At 45.5% G+C, this 6,388-nt stretch overlaps 1 long non-coding RNA gene across 1 annotated transcript in view; it reads left to right on the forward strand.

Annotated features, from left to right (window-relative positions):
* LOC148146718 (uncharacterized) overlaps positions 1–1,287 on the forward strand; it is a 31,785-nt gene extending 30,498 nt beyond the window's left edge. The window contains exon 3 of the long non-coding RNA XR_015760511.1: positions 1,072–1,287. This is a non-coding gene — a long non-coding RNA (uncharacterized LOC148146718). The remainder of the gene's footprint in view (positions 1–1,071) is intronic.
* The last annotated feature ends 5,101 nt before the right edge of the window (positions 1,288–6,388 follow it).

Below are 6,388 nucleotides of genomic sequence, written 5' to 3' on the forward strand. Positions count from 1 at the left end.
ATCTCCAGCATCTGCAGAACTCACTTTCTCTCCGGAGTTGAGATGGTTGGCTTATGAGGAGAGACTGAGTAGATTGGGATTATATTCATTGGAATTTAGAAGAATGCGGGGGGGGATCTTATAGAAATGTATAAAATTATGAAGGGAATAGATAAGATAGAAGTAGAGAGGATGTTTCCACTGGCAGATGAAACTAGGACAAAAGGGAATGTCTCAAAATTTGGGGGAGCAGATTTAGGACTGAATTGAGAAGGAACTTCTTCAGCCAAAGAGTTGTAAATCTGTGAACTTCCTTGCCCATTGAAGTCATTGACGCTACTTCAGCAAACGTCTTTAAAGCTAAGACAGATATTTTTTGAACAATAAAGGAACTGAGGGATATGGTGAGAGGGTGGGTAAGTGGAGCTGAGTCCACAAAAAGATCTGCCATGATCCTCTTGAATGGTGGAGCAGGCTTGAAGGGCCAGATGGCCTACTCCTGCTCCCAGTTCTTATGCTCTTATAAAGCAGCCTGCTTGATTGGCACCGCATCCACTCCCTCCACCACTAACACTCAGTGTGTACTATCCATAAGATGCACTACATAAATTCACCAAAACTCCTTAGACAACACCTTCCAAACCCTTGATCTCTTTCAGTTAGAAGGACAAGGGCAGCAGATACATGGGAACACTGCTGACTGCAATTTCCCCTTCAAGCCACTCACCATTCTGACTTGTAAATATAATACCATTCCTTCATTGGCATTGGATCAAAATCCTGGAATTCCCTCCCTCAGGTCATTGTGGGTCAACCTACAGTATATGGGCTGCAGTGATTCAAGAAAGCAACTCACCACTACCCCTTCTTGAGAGCAATTAGAAACGGGTGATAAATGCTGGCCCAGACAGTGACGTCCACATTCCATGAATAAGTTAAACAAAACACTGCTGTAAACAATGGGACTTGAACTAAACCTCCTGGCCAGAGGTAGGGGTACCACCACTGCACCACAGGAGCACCCATGTAAGTACTGGAAATAAATATTAAATTGACACCCATCTGATGACTTTTAATATACTCTCCATCTAGTGGCAGAAGTTGGTTGGTGCAGGCAGAATGACCAGCACTGACCAAGAGCAATCACTCACCCACAACGTCAATGAAAATTCAGAATGGGAGTCACGAGAAAAGCAGTTACCGGAACCTTGCAAGGTAACAACAGAGGACAGGAGTCGGAAGGGGGTGAAGGTTTCAGGCAGGATGAGGGAAGAGGCCAATGTGGAAGAAAGTCCAGGAGGACTTCAGGATTTCATGTGAGAATGTAAGCTTGAGAACAGGAAGACCACTGAACAGTTTGTGACAATCAATGGCAAATTGAAACTCATGATATGAAGTTTATGTATTGCTACAATTTCATTAATGACATTAAAATGAAACAATGTTCACTGAGTCATATTTCTCCAATCGCCACCAGGACAGAACCCCACTGATCCTCACCTACCACCCCACCAACCTCCATATACATCGTATCATCCGTCGTCATTTCCGCCACCTCCAAACGGACCCCACCACCAAGGATATATTTCCCTCCCCTCCCCTATCAGTGTTCCGAAAAGACCAGTCCCTCCGTGACACCTTCATCAGGTCCACACCTCCCACCAACCCAACCTCCACTCCCGGCACCTTCCCCTGCAACTGCAAGAAATGCAAAACGTGCGCCCACACCTCCCCCCTTACTTCCCTCCAAGGCCCCAAGGGATCTTTCCATATCCGTCACAAATTCACCTGCACCTCCACACACATCATTTACTGCATCCGCTGCACCCGATGTGGCCTCCTCTATATTGGGGGGAACAGGCAGCCTACTTGCGGAACGTTTCAGAGAACACCTCTGGGACACCCGGACCAATCAACCCAACCACCCCGTGGCTCAACACTTCAACTCCCCCTCCCACTCCACCAAGGACATGCAGGTCCTTGGACTCCTCCATCGCCAGACCATAGCAACACGACGGCTGGAGGAAAAGCCCCTCATCTTCCGCCTAGGAACCCTCCAACCACAAGGGATGAACTCAGATTTCTCCAGCTTCCTCATTTCCCCTCCCCCCACCTTATCTCAGTCCCAACCTCGAACTCAGCACCACTTTCCTAACCTGCAATCTTCTTCCTGACCTGTCTGCCCCCACCCCCACCCCCACTCCGGCCTATCACCCTCACCTTAACCTCCTTCCACCTATTGCATTTCCAATGCCCCTCCCCCAAGTCCCTCCTCTCTACCTTTTATCTTAGCCTGCTGGACACACTTTCCTCATTCCTGAAGAAGGGCCCATGCCCAAAACGTCGATTCTCCTGCTCCTTGGATGCTGCCTGACCTGTTGCGCTTTTCCAGCAACACATTTGGTCTCCAGCATTTGCAGTCCTCACTTTCTTACTCTGTGTATAGTCCTGTAAGAATTTTCCAGGTTTCTATGAGATCCTCCCTCATTCTTCTAAACTCCAGTGAATTTAGACTTAATCAATCCAGTGTTTCTTGAGACATTAGTCCTGCCATTCCAAGAATTAGAATGGTAAACCTTGTTAACTCCATAGTCAGAACATACTTCTTCAGATAAGAAGACCAAAACAACAAACAATACCTGAAGTGTGGTCTCACCAAAGCCTGTTTGCAATTGCAGCAAGGCTTCCTGCTCCTGTACTCGAACTCTCCCACTATGAAAGCCAACATTTCAGTTATCTTCTTCATTGCCTGCTACACCTCCATGCTTATTTTCAGTGACTCGTGTCACCCAGGTCTCGTTGCATCTCCCCTTTTCCAATCTATTGCCATTCAGATAGTAACCTACCTTCCTGTATTTCACTAGTTACTGCTTGTCACCCAGAAAATGACATATTTATTCAAATTTTTTGTTTCCAAATTTTCTACCCAAGTCAGTAAACTACCCCGATCCCATGTGCTTTCATTTACATGCTATTCTCTTATATGCCTTTTGAAATTCCAAGTAAACCACCTCCACTTGTCCCCCTCATCCACTCTACTAATTACACCTCCAAAAATTTCAATAGATTTGTCAAGCATTTTATAAGTCCATGCTGACTCTGTCTTTTCCTGTCACTGTTTTCCAAGAACTCTGTTCTTAAATTCATCAGAGATGGATGTGGCTTGGGATCAACTAATAATTGGAGCAGTCCATTGTCCACCAAAACTACTTCATTGATCATGTAATGTTTAACCTGTACAAACATTCAGTGTCCAATCTCTCAGTCTAACACTTCAAAACCCTTCCAGGAATGGTATTGGTTCCATTAATTTATAACATTATTACATGCTCAATGTGCAAGCAGCATAGATATATAAAGGCACAAACAAAAATGCATAAGAATGTGCACTTTTAGAGACCATCAGTCAGAAATATGTGAGAAGATCAGGAATTGCTTAACAGATTAGTACAAACCTGGGAGAGAGCAGTCTGAGAAACAAGACAAGGCATAATACAAACATATAGAACATAGAAGAATACAGCGCAGTACAGGCCCTTCGGCCCTCGATGTTGCGCCGATCCAAGCCCACCTAACCTACACTAGCCCACTATCCTCCATATGCCTATCCAATGCCCGCTTAAATGCCCATAATGAGGGAGAGTCCACCACTGCTACTGGCAGGGCATTCCATGAACTCACGACTCGCTGAGTAAAGAACCTACCCCTAACATCTGTCCTATACCTACCCCCCCTTAATTTAAAGCTATGCCCCCTTGTAATAGCTGACTCCATACAAGGAAAAAGATTCTCACTGTCGACCCTATCTAAACCCCTAATCATCTTATACACCTCTATCAAGTCACCCCTAAACCTTCTTTTCTCCAATGAAAACAACCCCAAGTGCCTCAGCCTTTCCTCATACGATCTTTCTACCATACCAGGCAACATCCTGGTAAACCTCCTCTGCACCCGTTCCAGTGCCTCCACATCCTTCCTATAGTATGGCGACCAAAACTGCACACAATACTCCAGATGTGGCCGCACCAGAGTCTTATACAACTGCAACATGACCTCAGTACTCCGGAACTCAATTCCTCTACCAATAAAAGCCAGTACGCCATATGCCTTCTTCACCGCACTATTTACCTGGGTGGCAACTTTCAAAGATTTGTGTACATGGACACCAAGATCCCTCTGCTCATCCACACTACCAAGTATCCGACCGTTAGCCCAGTACCCCATCTTTTTATTACTCTTACCAAAGTGAATCACCTCACACTTAGCTACATTGAACTCCATTTGCCACCTTTCTGCCCAGTTCTGCAGCTTATCTATATCCCGCTGTAACCTGCCACATCCTTCCTCACTGTCTACAACTCCTCCGACTTTCGTATCATCCGCAAACTTGCTCACCCAACTTTCTAACCCCTCCTCCAGGTCATTTATAAAAATGACAAACAGCAATGGTCCCAAAACAGATCCTTGCGGAACACCGCTAGTGACGGCACTCCAAGATGAACCTTTGCCATCAACTACTACCCTCTGTCTTCTTCCAGCCAGCCAACTCCTAATCCAAACCTCCAACTCACCCTCAATGCCATATCTCCGTATTTTTTGCAGTAGTCTACCATGGGGAACCTTATCAAACGCCTTACTAAAATCCATTTACACCACATCTACTGCTTTCCCCTCGTCCACCTCCTTAGTCACCTTCTCAAAGAATTCAATAAGGTTTGTGAGGCACGACCTGCCCTTCACAAAACCATGCTGACTATCCTTGATCACATTATTCCTATCCAGATGTTCATAAATCCTATCCCTTACAATTCTCTCTAAGATTTTGCCCACAACAGAAGTTAGACTCACCGGCCTATAGTTACTAGGGTTATCCCTACTCCCCTTCTTGAACAAGGGAACCACATTTGCTAGCCTCCAATCTTCTGGCACTACTCCTGTAGACAACGAGGACATAAAAATCAAGGCCAATGGCTCTGCAATCTCCTCCCTTGCTTCCCAGAGAATCCTAGGATAAATGCCATCAGGCCCAGGGGACTTATCTATTTTCACCCTTTCCAGAATTTCCAACACCTCTTCTCTACATACCTCAAAGCCATCCATTCTACTTAATTGTGACTCAGTACTCACATTGACAACAATGTCCTGTTCCTGATTGAATACTGACGAAAAGTATTCATTCAGTGTCTCCCCAATCTCTTCAGCCTCCACACGCAACTTCCCACTACTATCCTTAACTGGACCTATTCCTACCCTAGTCATTCTTTTATTCCTGACATACCTATAGAAAGCCTTAGGGTTTTCCCTAATCCTACCAACTAAGGACCTTTCATGTCCCCTCCTTGCTGCTCTTAGCTCTCTCTTGAGGTCCTTCCTGGCTACCTTATAACTCTCAATCGCCCCAATTGAACCTTCATGCCTCATCTTTACATAGGCCGCCCTCTTCCATTTAACAAGGGATTCCAATTCCTTATTAAACCACGGCTCCCTCACACGACCCTTTCCTCCCTGCCTGATGGGCACATACTTATCAAGGACACTCAATAGTTGCTCCTTGAACAAGCTCCACATATCAATTACACCCTTGCCTTGAAGCTTACTTTTCCAGGCCACACATCCTAAGTCATGCCTCACAGCATCATAATTTCCCTGCCCCCATCTATAACTCTTGCCCTGTAGTGCACACTTATCCCTCTCCATCACTAGAGTAAAGGTCACCGAATTGTGGTCACTGTCCCCAAAGTGCTCACCTACCTCTAATTCTAACACCTGGCCTGGTTCATTACCCAGAACCAAATCCAGTATGGCCTCACCTCTTGTTGGCCTATCTACATATTGTGTCAGGAAACCCTCCTGCACACATTGGACAAACACTGACCCATCTAACGAACTTGAGCTATAATATCAGGAAAGTTAAAGTCCCCCATAACAACCACCCTATTACTTTCACTCTTCTCTTGAATCATCCTCGCAATCCTTTCTTCTACGTTTCTAGGACTATTAGGAGGCCTGTAAAAAACTCCTAACAGGGTGACCTCACCTTTCCTATTCCTAACCTCAGCCCAAACTACCTCAGATGGCGAGTCTTCATCCATCGTCCTTTCCACAGCTGTAATACTATCTTTGACAAGCAATGCCACACCTCCCCCTCTTTTACCCCCACCTCTGACCCTACTAAAACATTTAAACCCTGGAACCTGCAACAGCCAATCCTGTCCCTGTTCTACCCATGTCTCCGTAATAGCCACAACATCGAAGTCCCAGGTATGAGCAGAAGAAGGCCATTCTGCCCTTCAAACCTGCTCTACCATTCAATTCATTCATTGCCAATGTACGGGTGTTCTGATTTGCATAATCTCATTTATCCCCAGTATGAGATAGGAAAACAAGGGCAGCATTAGGGAAGGAATGA

Source organism: Chiloscyllium plagiosum, unplaced genomic scaffold (assembly GCF_037043375.1).
Source record: "Chiloscyllium plagiosum isolate Xiang-an unplaced genomic scaffold, Cpla_swu_hap1 HiC_scaffold_19, whole genome shotgun sequence".
Classification (NCBI taxonomy): domain Eukaryota; kingdom Metazoa; phylum Chordata; class Chondrichthyes; order Orectolobiformes; family Hemiscylliidae; genus Chiloscyllium; species Chiloscyllium plagiosum.